The sequence below is a fragment of the Peromyscus eremicus genome, chromosome 16_21 (assembly GCF_949786415.1).
Source record: "Peromyscus eremicus chromosome 16_21, PerEre_H2_v1, whole genome shotgun sequence".
Classification (NCBI taxonomy): Eukaryota; Metazoa; Chordata; class Mammalia; order Rodentia; family Cricetidae; genus Peromyscus; species Peromyscus eremicus.
The window spans coordinates 12,928,975-12,946,569 of NC_081432.1; the positions used below are offsets into that span (position 1 = coordinate 12,928,975).

A 17,595-nucleotide genomic window follows, 5' to 3' on the forward strand; every position below is an offset into this window, starting at 1 on the left:
AACCAATGGTATGAAAGTAATAGAGCTATGAAGAGGGGCCAACATAGGTCTGGCCTCTAAGGGCGGGTCTCTAAAGGCTTTCAATAGAACACGAGGAGGAGCTCTTCAAATAAGATGGTCTCTGTTTCTGTGGTACCTTTCAGGAAGGCAGGCACTGAGTACTTTAAAAATCCAACTTTCACATGGAATTAAATTATGGTATCATAATTTTTAGTTTAATTTAGTTCCATCAAACCAAGCCAATTGCTTTCTATAGTTATTGATGTACAAAAAGTGAGGCAGAGGGAAAAGACTGGAGAGAATCAGGAAAGAGAACAGAAAGGGAGAAGGAGGAAGTAGGAAGGAAACACAGTAAGTCCTTGAGTAGGGAGTTTAAGAGTAAATAATGTTTGAGAAATAAAAATGCACTTTGAGGCCATGTAATCACAGCCAAACTATGAGGCTCTGTACTCAATCTACAAGATGTACATGAGCAAAATATTAGACCCAAGATGAGTGATATCCCTGTATTACAAGCCCGTGAATAATGCCACCCCAAATGTACAGTAAACAATTATTCTATGCAAAACAAAACATTGACTGAGACAATTATTAAACTCTCACCACTGGGCTGAGTGTATTAAACTTTAAAACATTTGGAAAATACAAATGGGCACCTCTGCATTTGTTCATTTGTTTTAAAGTGAAAGTATTTGTAAAGTCTTACCTGAAGGCAGATATTCATTATTGCAGTCAAGCATCATGAAATACATTTCAAATATTATGCATTCTACATAAATTACTCAGGAGCAAGAAAAAGTAGGTTGCACAGTTTACACACAAGCATAGAAATATTTCTTGGGAAAAAATAGTGTGTTTGAGACTATCTACAGTATAGTCTCAGGAAAAGCACAGGCAGCATTCGGCCCATTACCTAAGCTTCATAAAAATGCAGCTATCTAATTTAATTTAACTCTGAACAGATTTCTTTGCAGCACAATTTGTATTTTGAGAACATGTCTAAGAATCATAGCTTGCAATGTATGGCAGCTCAATGAAGAATAATCTGTAAACAAAATCTCCATCTATCAACAAAGGCCATTAAAGACCATAAAATAACCCATCCCTAACTGATTAATGCTGCCGCTGAAAGGGATTTCAGGCCATTAACATCCACAAAATATACTGCATCTGGGCTTGCATTTATTAGATAAATCACATAGTTATGTGTGTTGGTATAAGGCCATGCTTTCTTAACCACCTCCCCACCCACATTAATTTAACATTTTTATAAGGAAGATGCTTTGAAGAACACTGATCATCAGTGGAAAGTAAACAACTCTATTCACTGCCTGGAGACAAATGCAATGATGGTGTGGCAATGGTCAAACGTCAGAGGGGTATATTTTACACACTGTGAAGATACAGCTATTTTCATTTACAAATGTTGATACTCTATGGATGAAAATGAGGGTGTTTCATGGCTAAATTGGCAATGAAAGTGTAGCTTTTATGGCATTAGACTCTGCAGTTTGTAGTCACAAACCTCCCTTGCTAGGAATGACACCATGGCCCAGGCAGACCATTGCCTTCAGAGTGAGGGATTTTGTCCACTGCATACAACCTATCAGCTCTAATGTCTTTATGGCTCTGGATCGTGTCTGTCCAATGGTTTTAACACTAGAACCTGCCTCCAGTTCACATCACCTTTCAGACCTGTCTTCTCAAATAAAGCATTTGGTAGACAGTATTCTTTAAATGTTCTTTTTTTTTATCATTTCCAAAGACATGTTTTAACTTTATTTTTTGAGATTATAATATAATTACATCATTTCTTGCTTCCCTTTCTCCCTCTCCAAATCTCCTCATGTATTCTCCCTGCTCTCTTTCAAATCCATGACCTCATTAAAAATTGTTGTTGTTGTTATTTTTATTGGTGGTGGTGGTAGTGGTGGCCATAGTGGGGTGTGTGTGTGTGTGTGTGTGTGTGTGTGTGTGTGTGTGTGTGTGTTAGAGAGAGAGAGAGAGAGAGAGAGAGAGAGAGAGAGAGAGAGAGAGAGAGAGAGAGAGAGAGTTTGTGCATTCCTAAATATATAAATACACCCTGCTCAGTTTGTATAATGTTGGTTGTATAAACATGTTTTCAGGACTGACTAATTGGTATTAGATGACCAGCTGGTGCCATTAAATGTCTCATCCACATTACCTCACTTCATCTATTCCACATAAACCCAGTGTTTCGTTTTTTAATGGCTATTTTACAATAGGAAAACCTTGATTCGGTAGGTTAAATAAAGTTTCCAAGGTTTCGTATCCAGTCTATGGCAGCACAAATTCAAGTCCTGGCCTGTGTTGTCACTGAAACTCATAGGTAAATGTTTGCTTATCCCACCACCCTGTTTTGAGTCTCTCTAGCCAAGAACATGATCTGACTTTCTGGTAATTATCCTGGCCTGAGTTACTCTATCTTTGAATTGTTCTGGACTCTCACCTCTGCCATATCCTCCTATCTTCACTGCATTTCTGCGATGATATCAATAGCAAAGAGAGGAGAAGAATGACAGCTGAGCAGGTTACACATCCAGGAGAAGGTTTCTGAGGTTAGAATGTTTAAGATCAGCTTCTGGACCTAAAGCCAGTGAATGGCAGAAACATGTAAGAGTCTCTAGGACCACAGTGGCTGGGAAGTACAGAAAGGAAGGCAGAAAAAGACACACCATTATCCCTGCATTATTTCCTTTTGTTTTGGATTTGTATTTCTATTGCCTTCTCCAGGGTTTAACAACACAGATCTTTGCAGATTATGAACGTCATAGTTATATAGAAATGAAACACAAATTCCTGGGTCTCACAGCATGAAAACATATCTATACACAAGCTGGAATTTCCAAGAAGGGTTTTCCTTGGTCTTAATCAGTTTTTTTTCCAAAAATGTCCATCTAGATGTGCCTTTATGAAATTAATTTTAAGATATTAGTAGAAATAGATGAATACAGAGACAGTCACAAAAGGCTCACAAGCTCATTTTATCATATAAGGGCAGGCAGCCTTGTCCAAACTGTTGTTGCATTTCTGGCACCTAAAACTTTGTTTGCTTAACGTGTAGATGAGTTAAATCCGCCCTCAAGAAAGATACATTTATCTATTTAACATTTTCTCTATGCATAGTCCCCAGATTCAATTTCCATAGCAAGGCTGTGATTATGATTAGCTGTTAGCCAAGTTTTACAGACATGATGTGTGTTTACCATTCAGAGTTACATCTTTTTAAATGTCAGGGAATATTTGCATAATATCAACCACCAAATCCACCTTAATAACATTTTAGCCTCTCAGAGATTTCTCACTTGCCTAAAAATACTAAACAATAATACATATTTTCATATCTAGTTGTACTTTCAACATGCGTAAGGCATGGTATAATTATATTTTAATCTAACGAAATCTCAATATTGGAGAAAACTAAAGAAACAGAAGATAAGGAAAAGAAAACACTGATTCATCTGTAGGAACCACAGAATGTGTAATGTTTTAAGGAAATACAGTCTAGTCCCTAAAGCACACTTAGTTCAAAACAAAGGTAGTTTATCACTCTCACAAGGAAAGATTTAAAGGATGTGGAAAGTGTGAGTACAGAAAATATCAGCTGTAATTCAAATGGTCTATTCTGGTGGGTTACCTAACGGCTTACAGAAAATGTAACTTTGTTGCATGAGGAATAGGAAAACAAATTCCACCACATTTTTTATATGAATGCAATGTTCTGCTTGGCCAGAGCCTACTTCTGTGGACGCTATACACATTGGATTCAAGATGTAGAGATACCAAACTGGACCTAGACTGGGTTATTCTTTCCTGCTGGGTGGGTCTCCTGGTGCCAGATGATGCTATGCTTGCCACTAGGAGGTAAACACATGAAAAGTCGAACCCACAAGTGAACTCTATGAACTACTAATACCAGCCAGTCAGGCAAGACACAGTATTGGTTTCACTGGGGCACAACTGTTATCAATCACTGTCTAATTGGATTTGAGGGTTAATTTATTGGAGGGAACCCATGGCTAATACTATAAATTAGTCTAAAATTTATGACCCTGGGAGGGGACTCAATATGGCTGCCTGGCTGAATCAACATAGCATCAAACCACCCACTAAATATCTACATTTATTCCCCCAGAGGCTACTGTCATACTTCAACATTAAAGAAGCCTCTACTTGTAGTGAATACAGATAAATGCAAAGACTCATGACTGTAAATGATGTTGAGAATAAAGGGCATTTGGGTTTCCAGCTCTCAGTAAGACATCAAGGCTCATGGAATATTGTGGAAGAAGAGACAGAAGCAAACTCTGTAGGAGCTGGAGGATGGGAAGCAGAGCTGCGAAGTTACATCTTCGAAGGAGGACATGGATTCAACAGCCACAACTTCACAGTGTGCATTCTGCAGAGAGGTCAGGACCTCTTAACAGTAAACTATGGAGTAGGGATGGACTCACGGGACCCTGCACACACAAAAGATCTGTTGACAACCAACTGGTTCTGGGAGAAAGCAAAATGTGGTATCCACTTGTGTAACCAAGGGTGAACATACTAGGCTCTCAGGGTTAGTTCCAAACTCAGGATCACACCCTTGATTAAACTCAGAGGGGCAATCAGCAAAACCAAAACCAGTAAGCAGGGAAAGAGATTTATGTGCAGAGTGAATTCTGGTAGGCTTGAGAATGAAATGGAATATATGCACACGTTTTTATGCACATATACACACAAGCTTGTGTAGACACACAGAGATACTGAGGCTCCAAACTTGAAAGAAGTGAAGAACAGTTTTCCTGAGTGATATGACCAGGGGTCACTTGGTGATTTTTAGATAGCCACATAAAATAAGCAAATGCATTGCAACAGTAACATCTCAGTATATTAGGGATTTACTGGAATTAGAAAGAGAGATGACAATTAGACATTTCAATGTAATCCAAATACCCATATGGACAAATAAAAATCTGATAGCTGTCTTAGAGAACGAAACCTAATTAACATTTCAAAATCATGGTGAATCCCTCCCTTCACCTGCCCTCTCTCCTAGATCCACTCCTCCTCCTTTCCCTCCAAAAACAAAAGAGAGAGAGAGAGAGAGAGAGAGAGAGAGAGAGAGAGAGAGAGAGAGAGAGAGCAGCCCTCTCCCCAGTGCTATCAACTGAACACAACATAACAAATTACAATAAGGCTAGGCACAAACCCTCATATCAAGGCTGGACAAAGTAATCCAGGAGGAGGAAAAGGGTCCCAAGCACAGGCAAAAGTGTCACGGCAAAAACACCACTTCCACTGTTAGGAGTCCCACAAGAACACCAAGCTATATAACCATAACATATATGTAGAGGACCTAGCTCAGATCCATACAGGGTTCATGACTGTCACTTTTTATGTCATGCGGGAACACCTGCCCAGGGGTGGCACTATCCATGCTAAGCTGGGTCTTCACACATCAATGAGCTATCAAGAAAATGCCTCACAGGCTTGTCTACAGGCAGTCTAATGGAGGAATGTTCTAACTGAGACTCTTCTCAAATCACTCTAGTTTGTGTGAAGATGACAAAAAGCTACCCAAGATGCCCCTTGATAGAACTTTTCTCCATTTATCTTGAAAAATTAATTTCATGCCCAGTCTTCTGACCTGTGGACTTTTATAGAAGTGTTTGAATAAAGTTAGGTTTCTCAATAATAAGAAAGCAATATGAATGAGAATTGGCCATGGAAAATTGTCTCAGCGTCAGTGAGACACGATAACTGGTAGATGTATTGAGAAAAGAAAAATATCTTCTTATAATTAAGACAGCTAGATTCTACTCAGAAATTGTTGCCATGTACAACACTGGGGTAAGCATTATCAAAATGGCTCATAGTTTTAATAAAAGAAATAAGTGCCTATTTTATATGTAAAGCTATTGGTGGTTAATTAAAAAAACAGTGACAGTTAAATAATTTTAGAAGGAAAATTTTCAGTCTAAAAGTTCTGTATGCAGGTGGAAACAACAATTCACCTCAGGCATCAGTTACACAGTTAAAGGAAGTGTAAGGAAAAGGGAAGTATAGAGAGAGCTTAGTAGGACTGTAGGAAGACTGACTATGTGTACAGAACACTGATGTGGCTTTCCCTGACTTATGGGAAACAATGCAAGCATTCTTAAGATATGGGAACTTTAATTCACATGACATCATAGAGCTGCTTTCTTGGAGGGCTTGAACTTTGAAAATTTGCATTTACTTCTTTTTATTTTTTTCAGAGATGTTTGCATGTGGCTTGGGCAGACCTCATACAAAGTGTGCAGCTGAGAGTGACTTTGACCTTCCAGTGTCCTTGCTTCCACTAATGTGCTCCAGTGCTGAGGACTGAACCAGGGACTCCCATGTACTTTGCATGCACTCTGCCAACTAAGCTACATCTCCAGCTCGCTTTTATATGTTTTTAAATGAGGACATTGCAAAGGTATCCTATTTTTCAGAGTATTTTGAAGGCTCCCTGCATGACTATGACTGGATGGACTTGGGGGGGGGGGAGGAAATGAATGTCCTAAGACAGCACTACAGCATTAGAGAGTTAAATATTTCAGACTGGGTGGAGAAATCTGAATTCTTAGATAAAGGCTCCTAACGAATTTAGATACAAAGTATAGGTTGAGGATTACAGGACTACACACACACAGAGCCAAAAAGAACTCTTACAGAAATAGAGACCCCAGGGAACAGAGCTGGGGAGATCTGTTTTCACTTCCAGTTTATTATTACTAGTGTGTGTTCAGTTGCATGAAGTAATAATTTATGGTGGTATATCTTCAAGCTCATTTCTATTTTGTCTTAGACATACATTTACCAATAAAATAAAAAAAATTAACAGCATGTCATTTCTTTGTTGTTTTTAGTTTCTCATTTTTGTGTCAAAACACATGTGAAAAGCAGTGTAAAGATGTAGTTTCCAGAAAGCAGCCACTCAACCCAGGACATATTATACTTTCTGGAGACACCACCAATGACTTCTCCTCCCACCAAGTCCCACCTCCTTAGAAAGAGTCGGTGTGAAACATCTCTGCATTAGCCCGTTGATGAGGTAATTAATTACTAGTTGATTCAAAGGACATCTCAACATGGACTCTTGCTAGGAACCAAGCTCCACATAGGAGACTGCAGAAGGGTCTTGAGTTAAGCCACAACATTTATTAAATTGTATTGTCCTAAGTGATTAATTTCATGTAAAATAATATCTATTTCAAAGATAATATCACTATGGAAAAGTGACAATATAAATTTCATTGTACCTTTAGAAACATGAATATTTGGTAGAATTATGAACCATCTTAGGAAAGTATTTCTAGGTCTGCTTCCTGGAGGCTGGTTCCTACTGATTAACCACAAATAGATAACAAGTTTGTTTTGATCTTTCAGGAAGATATATTTAACAGCTCTTAAACTGCTCAATCTCTCTAGAAATTTGTCTTCAAATAATAGTAAAAGTCTGTAAAAATACTTTCATTTAGGAATAAATCACACTAACATAAGATGAAGAGAATATACTTATGTTCTTATAGAACAGGAGAAGGGCTGTATCACAGGAGCCTCCAGCAGGCTAAAAGCTTGTTTCCTGAAGAAGTGGACCCCAGCAAAGTAAACGAAAGAGTGGAAACTGGCAGGACCAGGAATCAACAGCATATGCACTGTCCCCAGCCATTGCCAGTAAGGAACAGCAGGCAAAGAGGTGGAGGGAGCAGAGAAGGAGCCACAAGTTGTGAATTGGGCACCCAGATAAGCCTCGGAAATGATAAACCTTGGAAATAAGTATCTGGCCTAACTGTAAATTTAAGTTTTCAGAAGTCTTTATAAGACTGCTGTGCCTCGGTATATTTAATATGTTCTAAATTCTCTCTACTTAAGTATATGTCCAGGAGGGGTCCATATTTTAATGCATTTAACTTTGCATAGTCAACTTAAGTACGAAATGCAATGAGTAATTGAAGTGGAAGCTCATGTATGAAAATACCAGCAGGAGCATCTGCTAGAGGAGCCAGCACACACATCCTTCCTAAACTGGTATTTGTTGAATCCAAAATCTGTATTAATTTCATGTCCCCCTCTTCATCCACACATTTCTCCTACAGAGATATTTACAGCTGATTAGTTACATGCTGGGGCATATACTAGGTTAGGGAAATATTCTAGGTAAATTAATTCTGAATAGTTATGAGTTATTGCAAAGCTCTGTTTCATCCACAAGATTGATGATAAAAAAAAAATGCGTGAGCCTGGTTTTCAAAACCAGTCCAGAGAAAGAATTCAGCAAAGGTGAGCCAAAATGATTGTGGCTATTATCATCCCACTATGCATCTCTGTAATGTAAATAGATACATGTGTTCTCATAATAAGCCTTTGTATTGTGTATATGAACAGATGTGCACATACACATGAGATAATGAATTGCCACATTTAATATGTTTCTACCATATATTAATTGATTATTCTAAATTGTCATTATTAGAATACATATATTATACTTCATGTCCCAATAATCTGAGTATAAACAAAATGCACAGGGACACACAGAGTTACACTCACAACAGGTTTATAAGCCAGAGCTGTAGCTAAAAGAATATCCAGGAGAATATCAAAGTATGGTCTCACTAAAAAATGTACGCAAATGAAATATTTAGTATGCTTTTTACATGTCTGATTAATGGTGTTAATTATTTTTAAAGAAATATTCCTGTTTTCCAAAGAATCTTTCACTGTCCGTGTCTTCAAGGTAAGCTTGGAAAACTAATGCTCCACAAGGCAATATCATCCTACGGCTTGATTTTTGTATCACTGACAAGAAATGTGTGTTTTTCTCATTTTTAAATCAGTGGGAAAAAGTTAAAGACTGACTAACATGTTTGGTAGGTAAAAACTATATACTATTCAAATTTGAATACCCCTTTGTTCTCTTTCTTATTATTGTGGTTAAAACAACAAAATTTCCCTTTCCACTGTGGTGTTTAGAAATGTTGTTCTGCTACATGGACATGATGTCAAACTGTCTTTTATACTATACACAAAGAGAAGCTCCTTTATGCAGTGAATATTGGTCATCACAGAGACTCCTAAGTGGTCAAAATGCACAAATAAATTATCACGGAGTACTCAGGCCTAAACAAGTCATCTCTTCACTCCCTCCAATGCTGATGGACTATCATGGAAGAGAGTAGAAATAATGTAATAGCTAATGTTTGGGAGGAATGCTAACAGTGTCTACTGGACACAGCATGGCCATTGCACCTACTCACTGAACTCACTATTGCTGTGGTTACCCACACAGAACTTCACGAGAGTGGACCTGTTACCACTTCATCATGTGTGGGGGAAGGGCTTGTGCTTCATTATTGGACCATGAAAAAGCAATGGCTTCTTGGGGATGGCAAGCCATTTTACTCAATAGTGGGCCACTCAGAAAATATCCACCTTCGAGGAAAATGGTTTCCTCATTCCTCTATACATTCTAAGAGGGTGAAGTTCAGTATTTTGCGACTCAGTGGCTCTTGCAGATCTCACACTCAGCCTAAAATATACACCATTGTGCTAAAGCCCTTGGCTAAGGCCTGCTGAGGGCATGTTTTGATGTTCCCATAGTGATATTTGGATTTGGATATCCATAAGGAAAAATCATACTGAGTACTTCTGATCTGGAGTGATGGAGTTTCTGCTATGCCAGCTTCATAAAATGTGCATCTTATGACTGCATCACACACCACACAGGAAAATGTCTGATACAAGTTGGAAATGAGGTTATCAAATGGTCTGTTGTTCCCAGTTTTAAAGTTAACCTATCCAAATGGGATTCAGGAGAAAACCAATTATATGGGCTGCTTTATAGCATCAACTTTAAGTCCTTTACTAAAGGTCAGATCACTGAATGCTCTAGCCCACCTTTGCATAAAGCCTGGATCAGTACAACGAACTCTCAGGTGCTCTCCTATGGCTTCTCTGAAATCAGACAATACATTCTATGAGAGGTAATAAGGGGAGTGCCAGACAGAAATTGTTCTGACCGGCATGTAATTAATTGTAGCATGTCAAATAAGAAACAATCAGTGATGCAATTCTCCTGGCTTTGTCTTTTCTATGTGTTCTCTAGGAATGTCTATGAAGAGAAGAGCCATGTTGTATTTATTTTGCCCCTGTGTTTGCATAAAACATGCTACATAAGGGTTTTCTTCTGTCATGAAAAATGTTGTACAACTCATTTAGTTGAACAAGTAAGAACAAAAGATCCAATATCTTAATATTAATTTGAGGGAAAGTATATCCTTTCTTTGTAAATATACCCAAATAATAGGCTCAAGTGTGGTCTGTTCTTCAAGATATACAGTGTAGGTAGAGAAAATTATTTTTCATTTAAAATTATAACCCTACATCCTGTCTTAACTAAACATTATGGGCATAAATCTGATTCCCTTACAAAAGAAACATTGGTTTTAATTACTCATCTAACAAAAGCAACGTGTACCTAAAATGATTTAATGATAGGATTCTTTTCATTTAGAGGAAATTAATATCTACCGAGGAGTGACCTTGCAAACCCTGAGCTGGTAGGAATAATTACTATTATTAGTAAAATATACCTCCAATGTGTATGAAATCATGTGATTGAATAAATATGGTGATCTCTGCATACCTTCAGAGATTGTTTTGCAAGGAAAGTTTACTTATGTGACCCTAAAAGTGTATAAATACTTGCCAATTAAAAGTAAACTGAAAAATTAAATATGATGATCACATATGAAATATCCATGTTTGCTAGGTTGTCAGAAAATGAAGTTTATTTCTCTGAATGCTCTAACTTCCTTAAACACATTAAAGGGATAAAACTCTGTTTTATCAGAATACAGACAATGTCTAATATGCTAGAATCTCATGACCTCTAGTTACTAAGGCACTGCCCATTTTCAATTTTTAAAAATTTACAAAGATGGATTTTAAGGCCGGCGGTGGTGGAGCACACCTTTAATCCCAGCACTTGGGAGGCAAAGCCAGGCTGATCTTTGTGAGTTTGAGGCCAGCCTGGTCTACAGAGCGAGATCCAGGAAAGGCGCAAAGCTACACAGAGAAACCCTGTCTCAAAAAACCAAAAAAAACAAACAAACAAAAAAAAAAACCATGGATTTTATTGGGAAGTGCACCCTGAGCCTAGATTTGCTTCCAGATGCCATTTTCTCTCTCAATTCCCTGTCTTCTCAGCATAGAAATATCTTTTCTTTGTGAGAGCCAGTAGTGATTGACAGTCATAGAAAACTTAATGAATGTTCAAATGCCAAGGATTGAGAGAAAGGAAGCAGTTTTCTTCAAGAAGAGAATGAAAAGGGACATTTGGCAAGAGGCAGTGACTGAGAAGAGAGAGTAGAGGGAAGAATGGAGGAATGACTGGTTGCGAATGGTAAGGTTTTTTTTTTTTGCAAAGAAAAAAGTATTGATTTTTAAAATACTGATTCATTTATTTATTATTTTGGTTTTTTGAGGGAGGGTTTCTATGTATAGCTCGGGCTGTTTTGGAACTTGCTCTGTAGACCAGGCTGGCCTCAAACTCACAGGGATCTGCCAGGCTCTACCTCCCAAGTACTAGGATTAAAGGCATGTGCTATACCACCTGGCTTAAAATACTATTGTCTTATTGAAATAGTTTTATACAATATATTTTGATCATATTTCCCCTCCCTAAATTCCTCCCAGATCTTTACCTCTTCCCTAGTCATCCAATTTTATGTTCCTTTGTCTCCATTTTCAAAAGACAAAATGAAAATCAAACAGACAAAACAAAACAAAAAAAACCCACAAAAAAAGAAACCAAAATGACCGAGTGGAAGGTCAATAGTGAAAAAAAAAAGGAATATGTAAAGTCAACAAAATTTTTGTGTTGGTCACCTCTTTCTGGACATGCTACTTCTGGGCATGGGGCCTGCCCTGATATGTGGTTGATATACCAAATGAGAATCTATTTATAAGAATTTTTCCCCTTTACCGGGGGCTATCAATTTCAGATAACTTATTGATTAGGGGTGGGAGCACTGTATACCTCTCCACTCAGCATTAGAACCCTGTGTGGCTTGAACCTGTGCATGATGCCTCAAGTGTCTCTGTGAGCTAATATGTCCTGTTATGTCTGGAAGACATTATGTCGATGGAGCCAAACACACCTATGGTTCTTACAATCTTTCCACTTCCTCTTTCTCACTGAGCCCTGAGCTGTGAGAGCCAGGGTTTAATGAAGACATCCCATTTAGGACTGAGTGCTCCAAAGTCCCTCACCCTTTGCACACTAGCCAGTTGAGGGTCTCTGTGCTGTTATTTCCCATCTGCTGCAAGAAGCAGCTTCTCTGATGATGGATGATCAAAGCAATGATCTGTGGTTATAGCAGTATGTCATTAGGGGGCATTTTATTGCTATGTTCCTTTAGTAGCATGTTTTCTCTAGGTCCATGGACTATCTAGTCAGGTTCTCAGCCACTTTAGCAGTGTCAGGTATGGATTCCACATCATGAAATTGGCCTTAGGGCACATAAAATCATGGATGACAACTTTTATTGCCATGTGGATAAAGAGAACACTGCATTCCAAAAAAAATGTACAGCAAATTTATCATAGAGATTGTGAGACACTGACACTGTTATTAATATTTAGAAATGCTATTTGTGTGATCTGATAATACAGTGAATAATATGAACTGATAATTTGTTATAGCTGTGGAAATTAATAATGCCTAATGTTTTTGAATTTTTAATGGTCTTACCAACTATTAGATTCTGTGTTTTATCCTAAAAAAAATACAATTTTGATGGAAAGCTAGAAAATGGATGTTTTTGTTCATATAATAGGCAGCTGTGCTTCTCCTGTAGGAGTTGGGACTTGTAATTGTTTTATAAGAGATCAAAGAAGACAGAAAGTTAAAGAAACTATCAAAAAGAACCTGAGAAAGGAATTTTATCTATCTGGTTTTAACATTGAAATTTAAGGAGTGAGCTCTGCCTATTTCTGTGCACAAATGCGCTCTTGCAGCTGCTTCCGCTGTGATGTCCTAAAACAAACATTTGAAATTTGGGAAACAGAAAAGACACATGGTTAAGCTTGCTGATAAATATAAAACTGCCATCCGTTCCAACACACCTCCCTGCGATGCTGTGAGAGCTGGCATCACTGTCTCAGATAACGAGTTCCAAAGAGAGAATATTTTGAAAAGTGAGCCTGCCATTGTGTGGTCTATTTAGGGAGATGTACAGTGCAGAGACTCCAGCCTGAGAACTTATCAACTTCTTGTGTCCATATTTAACTGCCCTCCAGATTTTATCATTATCCTCTTCTTGCTTTAAAGCATTTAAAAACTTATCTGTACCTGAAATATATATTGGGCAATTTTGCTTATTTTAAAAAGGTGTAAGAATCATCTCATGTTACAGATAAGTCATTCTGTATTGTTCTCATGACTTGTAATTGAAGCAAAACGGATCTAAAATTTGTAATTTAAGATATATGTATGATATAAATGTAAGGTGTAAGGGATATTCTTCATTACCTTAGTTTTGTTTTTGATTTTTAGTAATAAGAAATATTTGCAGGTAAAAAATAGTGACAGGATTTTTTTTTAAATGTCTCTTAATTCATCATGAGAAATACATATATCTGTACAGTAAAGTTTATATTTTACATGGATTTCTGTCAGAACAAGACTTAAAATAAGTGATATTCACAATAATGTTACTAATTATTAATCACGTTTAACATGTGACATATTCACAGAGCCATGGTGTGTTGTGTATCTAATTTAAAATTCTTTCTTAGGATAAAGGACATTATGTGGTGGTAACAGATGAAGGACAGAGACGTAAAACCAAAAGATGACATAGTTTTGTCAATTGTTCATGCCCCAGAGGCCCTGTGATCTTGAATGCTCAGGGGTGGGGTGCTGTGGACAGAAATGAGTTTGATCATCTGAAAATGCTTTGATAGATACATGAGTTCTTACCTTTTCCCTGTAACAATTGCCAACCATAGAGCACATGCCTTGATACCAATTTATCATCTTACAGTAATTTCAGATGTTGGTTTCACTGTCGTAAAACTAAAATGATTCCTTTCCTCTACTTACTTTCGCTCTGATTCTTGTGTTTTCCTCTGTTGTCCATGGTTACACTTTTGACTCTACATACCACCCTTTTCTTTTTCAATGTTAGGGATTCTAGTGAGCGTTGGGCTCTTTGGGGTTGTTACAGGAAAGTCCTTCAGAGCCTAACCTTCTTACCTTTCATCCTAACCCACCCTTACTATGCAATGTAGCCTGGTCACAATTTCTGAAAACTAGGATGAAGATGCAGTCAGGCAGAAATTATACTGAGGGGTAACAGATTATCTGGTATATTGAGAATTCAGGAAATACATTATTAAAGCAATCACATTCAGGGTGTGTTGGCTGGTTATATTGAACACTACAGCTAGCAGGTGAGATTATTTTACTTTTGAACTTCAGAAATAGGTAAACACATTTAACTAGACAATACCCAGGTTTACATGACTAATTGAGTGTAAAAGGACCTTACATGATGTGGTGGTTTGAAAGAAAATGACCCCCAATGGGAATGGTACTATTAGGAGGTGTGGCTTTGTTGGAGTGGGTGTGGTCATGTTGGAGAAAGTGTGTCACTGTGGAGGTGGGCTTTTAAGTCTCATATATGCTCAGCCACACTCAGTGTCACATCAGTTTACTTCCTGTTGCCTGCAAGATATAGAACTCTGAGCTCCTTCTCCAGCACCATGTCTGCCTGTACACCAATATGTCTTGCCATGATGATAATGGACTAAACCTCTGAAACTGTAAGCCACCCAATTAAATGTTTTCCTTTGTAAGAGTTGCTGTGGTCATGGTGTCTCTTCACAGCAATAGAAACCCTAACTAAGACACATAAGAAATATTTTAGAGGAGGCCTTTTTGGGTAACAGTTGAAAAGTCATGACACACACAGAACTACTTTCTCCATTTCCTTAATGGTGGCATAAGTCCTTCCTCCTGTGGTCTGTGACACAGTTTGTAAACTGAAACAGCAAGAAAGAGATACTTGAACTGTGATGACACAGTGTCTTATGAAAAACTTTTCAGTTTCAAGTCACCTACTAGTTTAACAACACACATGAGACTTGACTGAGAGATAAACTGTCTACATTTTACCTCTACATTTTGACTCTACTGTAAGCCAGTAAAGCTGAGGGAAGGAGCTGTTGACTACTAGTGAATTGGATGATCAATCATTAATATCACTCACTCTGAGCTCATTTGGGGAAGTTTCCCCATGAAACCCTCGGATTGTGGCTAGGTCTAGCAGGAGTGAATGCTGTGCCCAGTCAGGGGATTTCTTAATAACTAAAACCCTAAAATTGTTAGCAAATATTTAATCAGAAAATAAAAAATGAGGCAATATAGGAAAAAAAGCAAAAATGTAACCTCAAGTGGTTGATGTTCCTGCTTGCCTGCATTCTTCACATGCATCCCCTGCCTCCCTATCATGAATGCCCTGCATCACTTAAGAATTCAAACCCTCAGAGCATCACCCCTGTTGAACTTCTAAAATTTATAGCTATGCTTTACACTTTCATATAGAATTAAAAATTGCTCTTTGGTACACTGAATGATCTTATATATTTTAGGCGGGTTGAAAAGTATCTTGTTACACATAGACAATAAATTCTATTTTGTAATAGTATATATTCATGTAGCTGCTATGAAGTTTAATATATTCAACTTCTGAAATTTTAATGTAACTTATAGAAGTTCATACAGAAACAAGGTCAGAAAAGTATATAAGGGGAAAATTATCCTTTGGTTTTACATTCTTAAAATTCTTTATTACCAGGAAAATAAGAAATAAAGTTCATTTGTCAAAATAAAGACTCAATGTCTTGATTTTATACAAATGAAAGTAAAAATAAAAACCCCATGAGTTCTACATTTTCAAGAAAAAAATTGCATTCTGCATTAAGGATTCTTCTCTCATATATTGTTTAAGTTTAAGCTATCAAGGCTACACTAAAAGCAATATAAACATTGGCTTTTCCTATAAGTGAATCCAGCTCTTTTCATTTCCCGTGACATTGGGGAAAGAAAGCAGAGACAAGACAGTCCACAGGAGGTGTCTGTGAGTATTTGATACCACACCATACAGAGCGCAACATTTATAAGTTGGTATAACCCATAATACACAATTAATGCTGATTGATTTGAAGCTTTAAAGACTGACCAGTGTCAGCATGGCTTCTCTAGCTTCACAGTCTCCTGACTCCTTAAACTACCACAAATTAACACAGGAGACTTGTGAATTCAAAGCTTTTAAACAGAGTCTCCTCCCAGCCCTGTAGTATAATAATTATTAACAAAAACAAACCAAAGCAAAGCAAAACAAAACTAATCCACCAACCAATCAAACAAACAAGAAACTAGTAGGCTGGGGGATTGTCTGAGTAAGTAAAGTGCCTATTTATATAAGCATGGTGCTGATGATATCACAAGCTTAGTACCAGTAACTATAATTTGGGTCCACTTTCTTGGAAAGAAAGAAAAGGCTGAGCTCAACTTTGAAGACTTTTATGGATTTATGGATATCTATAAAGAGAAATTCTAGAAATAGAATTCCTCCCTACTCTAACAGAAAGAATGCTGTCAGTGTAGAAGATTTTGCTCATATTCTTCTACAATACCCTAATGTGGAAAATGCTTCAGTATTTTTGGCAAATGTGTGCTACAGTATATGTGGAGAAAAAGGAGTCACATTTGATGAGTTCAGTTCATTTTTCCAGTTTCTGAACAATGTGGAAGTCTTTGCAATAGCTTACAATATGCATAACTTTGCAAGTCATACTGCAGGACAAAATGAACATAAACATGCTGTCCACTTAGCTACTGTACTGCAGCATTCATCATATTTAGTAAATACTGTCTTCAAGATACTTTATGCTAACAAAGATGATTAATAAAGTCACAAGTAATTTATTGGAATTATGAACAACTCCAATAGAGGATTCTGGGATTACAAAACCATCCAGAAATATTAAAATTTCCAAACCTGCTTGAGAAAATAATCTTATAGAAGATAAATCTTTCTGCAATAGCAATTGAAGGATTATGATCTATGTGACGAGGCAAGAAGCAAAAGTTTCTAAGAGTAGATACAAGTCTGAGGTCAGAAAAATGCAAAAAGTAAAAGGTAAAATGCTATGAAATTTAATTTTTTTCTTCAACTAAACTTGTCAATGTAAACCAGAAAAAATAATGAATTTTCTTATTACGATACTAGGCCTGGGTTGGCTCCCTGATCCTCAACACTGCCAGAAGAAACTTACTGCAGATGCTAAATATAATCAATATGAACTTTCACTTGATTGACATAAGTCTGTACTGTTTCATTCCATCCAGAAGTACGTAGGTAGTCCCAATGACTACCTGAGAGTGTATATAAATTATTTATTTATTAGAAAATTTTAATTTTTTTCAAAATATTTTATAAAGGATAAAATATAGATTGCCTAAAAATGGAAAAACATCGTTTTCTTGTGGTT

The 17,595-nt window shown here is 37.2% G+C and overlaps 1 protein-coding gene and 1 pseudogene across 8 annotated transcripts in view; one reads left to right on the forward strand and one right to left on the reverse strand.

The window, feature by feature from the left end:
* Positions 1–17,595, reverse strand: part of Pcdh15 (protocadherin related 15) — a 623,956-nt gene that overhangs the window by 584,151 nt on the left and 22,210 nt on the right. The gene's annotated exons all lie outside the window — the stretch shown is intronic.
* LOC131893721 (calcium uptake protein 3, mitochondrial-like) lies at positions 4,226–17,118 on the forward strand (annotated as a pseudogene).